This window comes from Corapipo altera, unplaced genomic scaffold (assembly GCF_003945725.1).
Source record: "Corapipo altera isolate COAL_440 unplaced genomic scaffold, ASM394572v1 52b, whole genome shotgun sequence".
NCBI lineage: Eukaryota > Metazoa > Chordata > Aves > Passeriformes > Pipridae > Corapipo > Corapipo altera.
Window position 1 is genome coordinate 2,289,719 of NW_020884922.1, and position 13,327 is coordinate 2,303,045.

Sequence of the window (13,327 nt, forward strand, 5' to 3'; positions counted from 1 at the left end):
GGGGGCTTGTGAGGGATGAGAAGGCCACAGGAGCTTTGTGTGAGTCCTTTCTTCTTTTAGTTTGCTTGAAAACCAACTTACTTCATGGGTAAAGGGGCATTTTGAATAGCTTTTTCAACTTGTAATATTTGTTTTGGAACCTGAAGTACTTCTCTCTACTTTCCAGCTTCTCTCTGTATTCTTGAAGCCTTTGACAGCTCAATTTCCTGTCTGCACAGAGATGAACCAGCCAACTTTACTTGGTGAAAGAACTGATGGGTTCTGGACCTATGAAAGGCAAGAAGTGAATCCACTGGGTTTATTGGTAAGGTCTAGGGTTTTTGATATCTATTAGCCATTTAACTACATAGTTGGCAGAACATTCCTGGGAATATCTCAGATTGGCTACACACCATGGTACCTGGGAGAGGATCAGCTCTCTGCTAGTGGTTGAGAATGGGCAATGGGTCTTTATCCATGACACCTTCCAACCCTCTGCATTGCCAACAACCTTCTGGATTATCTATGGGATGGTCCTCTGAACCACATCTTGCAGAGTCTTGTCCAGTTTAGTCTTTTTATTATGCCTAAAAACATAGCCCTAGAGAACATATTAAACAGTTGGTAGACAGGGGACTTTATGTGCATTTGCATTAATGGCAAAGTGAGGAAAATGGTGTAACATGTTTTCTTCTCCCTGCTATCCAACAAGGCCCCCAGGAGCTGGTTCTCCATCCAGCTTCACCTTTGCCATGCTTTAAGTGGAGTGCTACAACTCTTGGGTGGTGTGCTGACTGTGCCTGTCCTTCTCAAGAAGAAAACAGAATTGATTTAAAATATATTTAACATATGTTTGAGGCCACAGTTTTTAATTTCTAGAACCAAGTGTTTTGAGTTAGCCTTTTACTTTTTTTTTTTGCATGCTAGAATTTGCCTACTGTACCAAAGTAATCAAGTCAGGAATCAGAAGATTTGGCTTCTCTGAGGACTGTGTCTGCCTCAAATTCTGCAGAAGATACTGTGTGTTGGTGTTGCTTCTTTTTTTTTCTTTTCCCTTGGCTTGTCTTCACAGGGTTTCTTTCCCTTGATTCCTTTCTATTTTTGCATTAGATCAGCGAAACACATGACACCTAAGACTTCACTCACTGTGCCCCCTGCTCCACCCCCTGCACTCAATTCTGTCCAAGATATACGGACAGAGATTTCCTCTCACCCCAAGGGTAATGAGTCACAAAGTCTGGATGATTAGAAGGAAGGGTTAGGGTTTCACCTGCCTTTTGGGAGATCATTTTCTCCCTCAGATACCATTCCTAATCCTACACTCGCTGCAGATTGCACTGTATCACAAGACTGGCAGAAGTGAGTCCTCTCTGGAGACTGCAGTGCTATGAATTGCTTTATGGAAGGTGTTTCTGCACCACATGTATCCCTAAAGGGTTGGAACTGACACTTGACATTGAAACTTGTTTAATATTTTTTTTGTTTCAAGTTTCGATAAAGTTTAACCACTGAGATAATCCACGTTTCTGTTTGAAGCAACAGAAGGGCAGCCATACTGCTCAGTGAGCAAGGCTCTCTGATGTTGTGGGGTTTATCTGTAGTGCAGGCTGTGTAGATACATTTGGGCTAACTCTACATGAGTTCAGCTGGCTGTGAAAGCACAGAGCCCAGTGAAGAACAACAGCTCACCAGCCTTCCAGGCCGTGAATTGCTCTGTGCTGTTGCAGCATTAGTGCTGACACTGAGTTCGTTGAGATCTTGAGATCCTACTCTTGCCACTGCTGCTTGATTTTTTTGTCCTTTGCTTCTCTAGGGATTACTGTGATTATGAGATTTAGTATAAAATTATTCTCTGCAACAGTAACTGGCAACACACATCTCTGCTTATGTGAAGGTCTTTCTGCGATGTCAGGAGTGTGTGTTTCAAGCTTTAGGTCATTCCAGTTCACCACCTAATTTCCTGTCAGGTCTGGGCCATGCAATATAGAATCTGATGTTACTAGTTACTGGAATTCATTATTACACCCAGATACTTAGCTGACATATAGAAAAGGCTGGATGAGCTTATGATCAATAAGGAATTCCCATAACTACAGAGCTGTAGAATACAATAAGCAAATGATGCAATCTACTAACCACTGACCAGGGAAGAATTTGTACCTCCACACATGTATTCAGTCTTCAGAGTAGAGCAATTCCTCTGAAGCTTCTGATATTGCCTGTTACTAGAGACAGGGCTCAGTGGAGTAATTACCTTAGTCGTGACAACAGCTACTCCAATGCCATCAATGGAAATCCTTGTCATAGTGCTGAATTACAGCTCGACAGCAGCGATCTCATGACACACTCCTTCTGATTCCCCACCTGCATTATGACAAATGTTTTGCTTGGTTACATGAAAATAATATCACTGCCTAAGAGGTAGACAAAATGACAATGAACTTATTTTTATGAAATCTTTGGATTCTTTGCCATCTCCTATTTGCTTTCTGTATTTTTTTTTGTTTTCCCTTTTGAGGGATTCTACATTTATTGGGACAATCTTTTAATTGCTTGCAACTTCCCATTGCTCTGGTGTGATTGCTTTCCTGTATGCAATGTCTTTCTATGTGCTACTAGAAGTTAGAAACTGGTTTCACCATTAACATTTTACTAAATTGTAATTGCCACCAGTGAAACACCTCTCCATCCCAAAAGTGAGTTTAACATAGTTATCAAAGGTTTGGAGGGATGCTTGCTCCTTTTAGTTTTGTTGACAAAAAAGGAAAAAGTCTCCAGCTCACAAATTGGCTTCCTATCATCTGTTATAGGAATGCATGAAGGCTAATTTTTTAAAATTAATTTTTTTCTTACCATGGTAAGACAAAACACTTGGAACCTGAGCACCTGAATTGGAACATGAAGGATGTACCATAAAGTTCTGAAGAATGGAGATACTTAAACAGTTTATATTCTGACACTGAAGACATAGGTAAGTGTAAACATTTTATCATATATCCAAGGCAGGCCATTTTCCCATGACATACTAACCTCATGTCAGCTAGTCTAAGAAGAAGACATATGAATCACCTTCTGGCTGCATCTGTCTGTCTTCTTTCAGTGTAGAGAAAGCACAGATTATGATCTTAGATTCATCCTTACCATTTGAACAGTTAAGATTAGGTAAGATGAATTCTTCCCCCAAGTTAGCCAAATATCGGAAAATATATCAAATGTTCCTTTCTTCCTTCCTCCACAGCATTATTAAAAATCTAGATAATGATTCTTGCATAATTATTTGGTATAATAAATGCTCATACTTAAAAAAAAAAGTACTAAGTTTAGTCAGTGATGATAGCTTATATAGCTTAATTTGCAAATAAACTCTTATCCCATTTCTCAAATCCTTAAACCAGTTTTTCCACAGTTGTAGGATTCTGTCAGCCAGACCACAACAGGCAACTGGAAGAAAGCAGTGAGAGTTCTTTGCAAGGATTATTTTTTTTTCTGTGCAAAGATGTGAGGTACCCAGTTGGTAGCTTTTATTCTTCTTTATTCCGTATGAAACCTTGATTTAGTGCTTCTGCAGTACCAGGGATGTGTAAGGGTCAAGCCAAGGGACTTGTACAGCCAGGTCACTCAGTCACTGAGAGTGCCCCATGTGGGCTTAAAGTATGTCAGGACTAATGGAGGGTTAGAATGAGGAGAATGAGAAAGTGCGAGATCACAGGTCTTTGCACCATACTGAACTGTCATTTTTACCCTTTTCATAGAATCACCCTCAATACTGATAGGTTAGGAAGAGCCCAGAAAGGCTCTCAATGCTGTGCCCATGATGGCCTGCTTTCTTTTTCTTGTACTGCTAAACAAAATACAGGATTCATAAATAGAAACACTGAATATAGACTGCAGGAGATTATTTTAGCACAGTATGAAGACACGATGCCAGTAAACCTGTAATTTGAATATATATTTTTGTTGCAAGATCTAGTGTTCTGTGTTACACAGAGACACACAAAAATGTAACAAGGGCAATGAGGCTGTCAGCTGTGGCCATCTCAGTAGTGTTGCAGAATTCTGAAGAAGATGACAAAATGCTGCATTCAGTTGAGAAATCAATTTAAGCAGAATGCTTAGAGAAAATAGGTTGTTATCTACAGAAAAGGGGAAGTTAAGGGGAAGTGGAACTTCACTAAAGTATGCCCTGTGTTAGATAAAAGAGAGAAGTTCTAAGCCACAAATGGAGTTGAGCTTAATCAAGTTGAGCAATTAAACTTGTTGAGCTAGTTAAATTGCAAGAAGAGTAATCCATTATACCTAAATATTAAGTTTCCTGAAACTGAAAGAGATACCAGCAGAATATAAGGTACTTACCAATGTCAAAGAAATAGTCACAATAATTCATGTATAGAATGAAGTAGCAGTGCAACAAGAAAACCATATGTAACATTTTAAAAGAAGTTTGGCAAATCTTGGGGCATCCAAACTGACTAGTGCTCTTATTGCTAAAGGAAAGCAGCTATATGTATCTTCTGGGCATTTTCCATTTCAAATTTATCCTTATTGACCAAGGAACTCTTCACATTATAATGTTTCAATGGGCAATTTTTTTGATCAATAAATAAAACTGATTATTTGGTAGATATCTAATCCTAGTGTCATTCTCTAGAGCCAGGTAAATGTAAGACAGTTTAAAAATAGCTGTATGGAAGAAAACTCTTTCCTTCTCTTCTCTCATATGGACAGATAGGCTTGGAGTTGTTGATGACATTTATTTTCCTTTGGGAAATATGTGGAGCTTTTTCAACTGGCTTGGCCAGAGTGTGCTGGAGCACAGCACTGCAATGTACCCCCAGTTCTCTGCAGGTTACTCACTTCCTCAACTCTTAGGTCCATTCCAGTTTAATGAGATTATTTTCCCTTAATGTTTTGCAGGCTTTTCCTGTCCCTTCTTGTTTTTCAGTGGAGTAATCATACTTACTAATATCTTATCCAAAAAGCCAAAGACAGCTTTGAAAATATTGCATGCTGTGGGCTTTTATTTGTCTCCTGTTTGCACCTGCCTTTAGACTATTAATAGAAAATTTCAGAAAAAAGCCACCATAACTTAACACATATAATACTCTACTAAATATTTTTCCTGGCACAGCTCAAGCTGATGTCTCAGTGTCAGTGCACAGAGCAAGAGTGAGACCAATTATTTTCAATCTGTCTAGAAATTTCCAACTGTGACCTATGGAGAGCTGCCTGGTGGTCCCCACAGTCTTGTCTGATCATGTGTTGCTGCCTTCTCATCTTTTCCAGCTGCAAGCTTCTGGTAAAAGCAGGGGGAAAATGGTATTCCACAGAAGTAATGAATACAGCTGCTCCAGGGGTATTATGTGAATGTGTACCGGAGAAAAGATGATCTCCACAACCCTGGAAGCAGGGGAGACAGAATTTGCAAGACAGTCTCTCTCTTGACCTGTGATCTACCATATGGAAAAGTTGGACATTTCAGTGGGCTTTTATATCCTAGTTTGATTAACCTCTTCATAGTCATTCTTTGCCCTCGTCTTTCTCCCTACAATTACAATACACTGTCATAAAGTACTTTTCCTCCAAATCTAGATTCCTGGAATGTACATGTAGGATAAGATCCTTAGCTCCTGAGGATAGGATCTTATCCCATTACTCTGCCAATGCAGGGCTTTTTAATAATCCTACTCTTAATCTAATTAGTTCTCCAGTCCAGTTTCAAATTTTCTCAGTCGATGCAGAATTCAATCAGAACTGTAGGCTGCATGAATAAGCCAAGCCAAATGGGAATTTACTCTGACTAAAGGTCAGGTTTGGCCTCTGAAGAACTATGTAGTAATGAGTGTTTGGTTCCCTTGAAAATTGCAATTGTATGGAAATGTCACAAGAATACATGTATCTTTATTTAAAGAACTGGGTTCTTTTTCTTCTGGGTTGCTTAAAGCCACATGACTGAGGTATTTTACAGTACAGCTGTTACAGATGACTCTGATATAATCTCCTTTACAAAGAGGGGCATGGAAAGTAAGTGACCTTCAGATAAGAGAAACTCAGTTGAAACTGTGCTTAGGCTTGTTTTTTGTTGGGTTTTTTTTCGTACAGAAGACGACTTGGGTCAAATCTTGCCCTCTCACCCATGACACCACACTGCAGCCTGGAGAGTTGAGGGGCTCAGCCTGCCTCCACACACAGCCCTCTAAGGGGCTGTCTGGGGCTCAGCCTCCTGACACCCCACTCACTGAGCACTGAAGTCAGGGAGATCCCCTTCCATACTACAGCCCCTTTCATGCTACTCAGTTGGTGTCCCACAATAAATTCAAGGTCCTATTTAATGAAATTCTCTCTGTATTTATCTACTGACCCCAGTATGTCCTTAGGGCTACAAGAGATTGATTTTATCTAAAATAAAACAGAGAAGAGAGACTCAAGTACCTACGACTGATGAGCAAATAGCTTTTATTCCAAAAGAAAACACGATCTGAAAAAGTACCCTTTGGAGAGAGGATTGCAGAGGCGTATCAGTGGATGTTCACACTCAGCATGGCATTTACTGTACCCTTTGGACAATTACCACCTCCTGACGTAACCCAGGGCTGCTGAGCTGATACAATGGCTCTCCATGGCTCTCCCACCATGGAGGATGCCAGTGAGATTCAATGTACCACTGAAGGGACAATGTCTTTGTGATGCGCTGCCAGAGCAGAGCTGTGGCCAGCCTCAGCCTTGTCTCAGCACTGCTCTTCCCTCTCATCCCAGCACCATTCTCTCTCCAGAGCACAATCCTAACTTCTTGCTAGTTCTGAGCAGCAGATACTTTTGATGCCAGACCAAGTACTTGCTAACAGTGTGAGTAGGTCCTATGAAACAGTCCTAACTCCAGGGAAGGACACGTAGGGCACCTTACTGCAGTTCAGCTCCTCCTTGTAAATGACTGTGTAAAAAGGAACCTTTTGGAAAGGAAATGAAAGGAGCAAGGTGGATGGCCAGGGAGAGATGCTGGGGTCAGACAGGGAGATATGGCATATTATATCCTAGGAAGAATATAATCGAAACTTCTGGGAGAGAGCATGCTTCTGGCATAGTGCTCTCTTCCTCCAAAATGTGATTGTGTGGATGCAACAGGAGTCAGTGAACAGCTCTGCTTATTGTGTGACTTATTTCAGCCCAGCACAGATTCAGGGTAGAATTACCTACACACTCAATATTCCGATTTTGAAATATTCTTTTAATTCCAGAACCATAAAGACTGGAGATTTTACAGTTTTGAAAATGAAAGAGAACTGTACAATAACTTGCAGACACACATAATAGCTTTTTACAGGAGGTTATAGACAATTTTCTCACTACAGTTAAGCTGTAATGAATGTAAAAAAAACTCACACCAGCAGGCAAAAAAGGGAGGAGGAAGAAAAAAACCAAAAAGCTATTTACTTTTAAAGGCCTGTTGGCAACTAATACAAAATCAGAATTTAAGGTTTGAAAAACTGGACATTTTACCAGGCGAAACCTAATGAAGCTGATTTTTAAATCAACAACTTAGCACAATTACATTGATTGCAAGAGCAATTTGGGTAATTACATGTGGAAATGACCATAATTAGTCAGAAATGAGCAAGAACCTTGCAAATGTTCCCATATACAAGATTTTCTTCATCTTTCTATGAGATGTTCAGTGCTCAGCACAAGCTCCGTTCTTTAAGCCAATAAAAAGATGTGGTGCCATATGTTCATGAATGAGGCCTCATAATCTGGATACCCAAAAACTTTGGGGACAGTTCTGAATTCTTACATGCATCCGTTGGCATTTTTGGGGGAAAGACCCGTGTCTGTTGTTACAGTAGCAGTGCCTAAGACACAGGGAGCTGCATTTTGTTATGCAAATATGGAGGGGGAGGAATCGTGCGTTTTGTATAGAAGTTCTGCCTGGCATCATGTCAAAAAGTTAATTCCAGTATGGTCAGAAGAACAAAGAACAATTTTAGAAAGGGTTTGATATTTTATTCATATTTAGATTAAGTCCAGAGAGATGATGAGAATGTTAATTGCTCTCCCTGAAGAGACAGACGTTCTCACCAACTAGAAAAATCAACTGAAGCAATTGGGTCTTTTTTCTTCATTATTCATTTTTTCCCTTTTAATCTTCACTATGCAAAGCTAAAGAGAAGCTGAAGAAAGGCAGGCCAAATGGCGAGAAAATGAGCACATGAATTGCAGAGACTTTAACTGATTAAGAGATTTGTGAACAGCAGGGACAATAATCAAAGCAGGTCCTATCCTTCTGAATAGAAATGAGTTTGCTAGGACCTTTCATAATTGTTTATGACCTATTATTGTTGTTATCATTATAGATCTCTACAGAAAGAGGAAAGTAGCTGATGTAAATTTATAGCAACTTTAGAGATAAAATGGTGACTCTGTAGAAACTTTTGCTGTTAAAAAGCCTCGTTGAATGGTTGTAAAAATCTTCTCTGTTTAAACAAATGGTCCTGGTGATAAAGGCTTTCCAGCAGAATGCTCAAAATAACAGTCCAAAGTGACTATCACCATAAAACTCAGCATACTGCCAGAAGAGTTGTGTTTTTGACAAAACTCACCTCATTGTTAATCAACATAGTGAACTTTCTCTGTAAAATTCATCCATGGTCCAGCTGGAATGCAGTGAAATAGATTAGCTTTAAAGCTCAAACCAAGGGGTGGCAAAACCATGGGGGACTATGCTGAAGCCCTGTTTTTCGGCTCTGACAGGCTATCTCCTAGATTGATAGCAGTTTTCCAATGTTCAGTGTTATTTCAGTTGGCTATAGCGCTCTTGTTTCCTGGTGTTGTTCCATCTCTGTTAATGTTTTATATCTGTCTTTGGACTGTTTTTTCCACTGAGCTCTCCTGCTTCCTTAGCACTGCTGCAAAACATGGTGCAGGAGCCTAGTAGATGTTTTTGGGGACTGTTGATTTTGCTAGGACCTGATGCCCTACTCTATCCCACCATATCTGACCTGTCCTGTCCTAGTCCTGGTAGCCTGAGGAAGAAGAGTAGCCATGTCATAATGTGAAACACATCCTTTTGTTATTATACTAGAGGGCAAACCAACCCCACATGAGTAGGGTGAGTAGTAACACTACCTGCTTTTGTCATCTTGAGGGAAAGAAATCATGGACAAGGGAAAGGAGAAGGCAGGGGAATTGCTGCCCTTCCCACTCATGGCTGAATTGTTGCAGAATGGCATCAGTGGAAGCAGAGCAGTTTGCAGGGGGCTGTGGAGAATGACATCTCTGATTAGCCTGCCCTAAGCAGTGGGGAGCAGTGGCTATCTGGCCAAACAGGTCTCCACCGAGAGACAAATCCTTGTTCATCTGGGGCAGTGGCATGACTGCTTGTCTTTGGGAAGCTTTTTCTGCACTTCAGCTCTCCTGCCCAAAAAACTCCTGTTTGGTCAAGTCCATCTGTTTGATTTTCCTTTGAAAATGTGACATGCTGAGCATTTGGGTAGGTTGAGGATGGTTTCTCTCAGAGGCTGGCTGGAGGCTTGAGCTGATGTTTCCTTTATCTGAATGGAGAGTGAGCCTGGCAGATGGGTAACATGATGCTAGTCTCAGAGAAGGAAATATTTCCAAAAGAATTGCGTGTGGTGGGAGACTGTGTTTGATGGTGTCACAAGCTCAAGCTGGTAATGTATCCTTGTCCTGTCCTGTCCTCTTCTTTCCTGTTCTACCCCGCTTCTTATATTGTAGCTAACAGCACAGTTTCTGAAGAGGCAGAAAATACAGCATTGTTTTAGTGAGGAAGCAGTAAATTCCCTTGTGTATGTCTTGAGCTGTGATGATCCACAGAACAGTATAAATTTGGGCTTAATTTGTTTCTGGCTTCTGCTATTAGAGGAATGAGTTCAACTAAATTTTTTCACCTCAGTAGGACATGATACCAGATGAGAGTTTTCTATGGATGCCACTTAAATGTATAGTAAGCTGGGATATAATATTCTGATCTAAGTAAAGAAATATTAATTTAACAGGCAATGCTTTGTTTGTCATTTCAGGAAACGAGTGGATCAGAGCTTCATCTGGCCCGTGAGTGCATGACTCCATCAAAGAGCTATTATGGCACATACCAGCAAAGGGGCTGGCTTCAGGGCTAAAATTGCTTTGGGTCTGTATTATCTATTCTTACTTTGCAAATGAAATGAGTCTGCTTGTAAAGTAAATATCCATCACATTCCATGAAAGAGTTGGGAAGCGGCGATGTCTGTTTGAAATGAGCCCCAATGTAACTCAGTTTCATAGGCAGGTGTCAATAGCTCTTTTATGGGCTGCTTGGGATACATTGGATGTATATCAGATATAAGTATCCTCTTTTGTTAAAGTGCCACTGAGTCTGGCCCAATTTAAAACTCAGCCCCCACCTAGTCTACGGTGATAATTTTCATCGCTTCCTTTGGTCAACTTTCATAACCTGGAGAGGTTCAATTGCAGTTAGCTGCAATAGTGTAAAATTAATTACTTTTGTATATTCCTGTGCTGTAAGCACTGGATGCAGCTACTGTGCTGTAATATTAGATTAAACTGAGTACATTATTAGCTTTATCAATGATTCATTACAATCTTAATGCCAACCAAAAGGACACAGAGTACTCATTTACCAGTGCACCTCTGGCAAACACTGCAACACATACAGGTGCTTTCTTTGGAAAAGCCTTTATCAAGGATATAAAGTAATAGAAATTTTCTGAGTTCAGTACATGTGTTTCAAGTATATTACATCAGAAATAGGAAAAAACCCCCTGCATTTAACTTTAGACTTAAAGCAAGATGCTTAAGATGAGACTCTGAACCATGTATTCCAGGCAGTCAGGTTTAATACAAAATCTGTGTGACAGCAGTCAACTGTAGACTGAGAACTAGACCATTTGTAACACTGATGGATGATTGTGCTCATGTCAGTCTGTGGCTGGAGCCACTGAATGCAACTGTGAAATAAACTTGATTATAGAAACAGAGACTCGCAAAGACTCGCAGAGGCATGTGGCGTGTGAGCAACTGCCTCCTCTTAACCATCCCTTTCTTGTCTTCCCCCATGTTTTGGAAGGTACTGTCTCCTTAATTCACTGATCCATTTGTTTCCTCCACAGAAAAGTCATTCCTCTTTCACTCACCCCTTCACAGCAGGCCCTGAAAGAAGGGTAGGCACTTGGAGTGCTCTTAATATGTAGAGAAATGCTAACCAATAACAGAATAAGAACAGGGGAATTTTTCTCTTCCTTTCTCTTTTGGGCCAGGATGAGAAGGGGTGTTTCAAAGAGCTGTCTTTAGCTGGTACAGATGCAGTTCACAATTTCAAGGCTTCCCAGTCCTTTTGAAAGCTGAGGCATTGGCCTGTGATATGCACATTTGTCAACAACTGTATATTCACTTCTGTGGGCTTGAATCAAATCCTACTATACCCTAGTTTGTCACTGGTATAACCACTGATTTCAGTTAAATTAGTCTTTATTTACACTGGTGAGTATGAAGAAAGGCAGGTTTGCTAAGTGCAGCAGATCACAGAAACCAGTCTTTTTCTTCAAGGGAGGCATTAGTCACTGCTGCAGGCACTTTGATTTGTTAGTCTGTACACAGCACAAGCTTTCAAGAAAGTGAAAGAGTATTTGTGTGGATTTCCTGGGATGTTCAGCACTCTTGTAAACCCTTGTGTTGGTTTTGGTAAGGTTCATGAAAATAGGTAATTGTCTGCTTCAAAAACAAATCAATGGAACTTCAGAAACAAAGCCCACCAGGGGTTAGAAGCAAGGGTTGCTGCGTGTCAGACTGACAAGGAAATACCCGTGTCCCAAGAACAGCCCACAGATGTTTACAGGACATCTTTGTTAGGACCTGAAGGATGGGAGTAGTGCTGTGTGTCTCAATATGCAATTATGATAACTATTACTCACTGGTAGCCATTTGAATGTGCCTTATAGAGCTCAAAGTCCTTCTAAGAAAATAAATAGTTATTAATGATAACAATTATATTAACAATTATATATAGAGCCCTGCTGGGGTCCTCTGACCCAGGACCAGGAGACTCAGTAAACCATGGGTAAGAAAATTAAACTTCCAGTGATTAGGTTTCATTTCACTGTAGATAAAACTGTATCTCTACTGGAAAATGTTTAGGGTTTAAGAACTCAAAAATAACAGAAAACTACTGAGTACTACTTTTGCCATTTGCAGATGGCATTATATAATTAAATCTAAATCATCAGTGTCAGCTATTTAGTCCAAATGAACAGAATCTTATAGTGGCTGAGGTTGGCAGGGACCTCTGGAGGTCATCTGGTCCAAGCCCCTTGCTCAGCCTCAGAGCTAGTTGTCCAGGACTGTGTCCAGATGGTTTGTGAGTGTCTCCAAGGATGGGAACTCTATAACCTCCCTGGTCAGCCTGAGCCAGTGCTTGGTCACCCTCACAGTGAAAAAGTGTTTTCTTATATTAAAACTCATACACTTAGTCTCAATTTTCATGTGATGCACATACAAATACTTTTGGAAAGTGAAAAAATCAGGTTTTGCTCTTCTTCCTTCAAACTGAGTAAGCAAAATGGACAATCTCTACCAAAAGACAAGTAAATAGAAGAAATTGAAAAATAATTTCCCATTAAAATGCTTCTTTTTCAGCCAAACCTAATTACAAAGGTAATTTCCTAGAAGCTTTCAAAAATTTTCCCATTTCTTTCACATACATTTTTTCAGTATCACTGCACTTCACTTATGCATGGAGCATCTCCCTGAAGAAATCTGGAAGGCCTTGTCATTGATATGCCTCTCACAGCTTGCAGATGCTGTGGCACCAGCAGGAAAACTGGCCACTGTATGCTAGGTAGGCTACAAGGCAGCTGGGCAAGGCAGTGCTTCCTTAAAATACTCCATACATACATAAATATATATATATGTATAGTTCCACTACTCTATCCATATACATATATTAAAAATGCTGAGTATTTAAATCAGTACATATGTAACATAGAGATGCAGTCTTGTGTATGTGTGTGTGTGTATACATACACAATCATGTGTGTTTAAGGTCCTTTTCTTTCTCCTTTGTTCCCTTCCTCCTATACTAGTCTCCTTAGATTGTAAGCTTGGTGGATCAGATGCTATGCCTGTACTGGTGCATCTTGTCTTAAGGGGGAAATGAGGGTATTCCTGTAATATAAATCACAGAATCACACACAAATATTAATTTATAACCCAAAATCTGTGTTCAAAGAACACTAAGACTGCAAAATCAAGCAGCCAGAGATAGGAAAGACTAGAACTAGAGAGTCCTTTGCCACTTTAATTCAGTCCCCTTTGCATACTACTAATTATCTGATCACATATT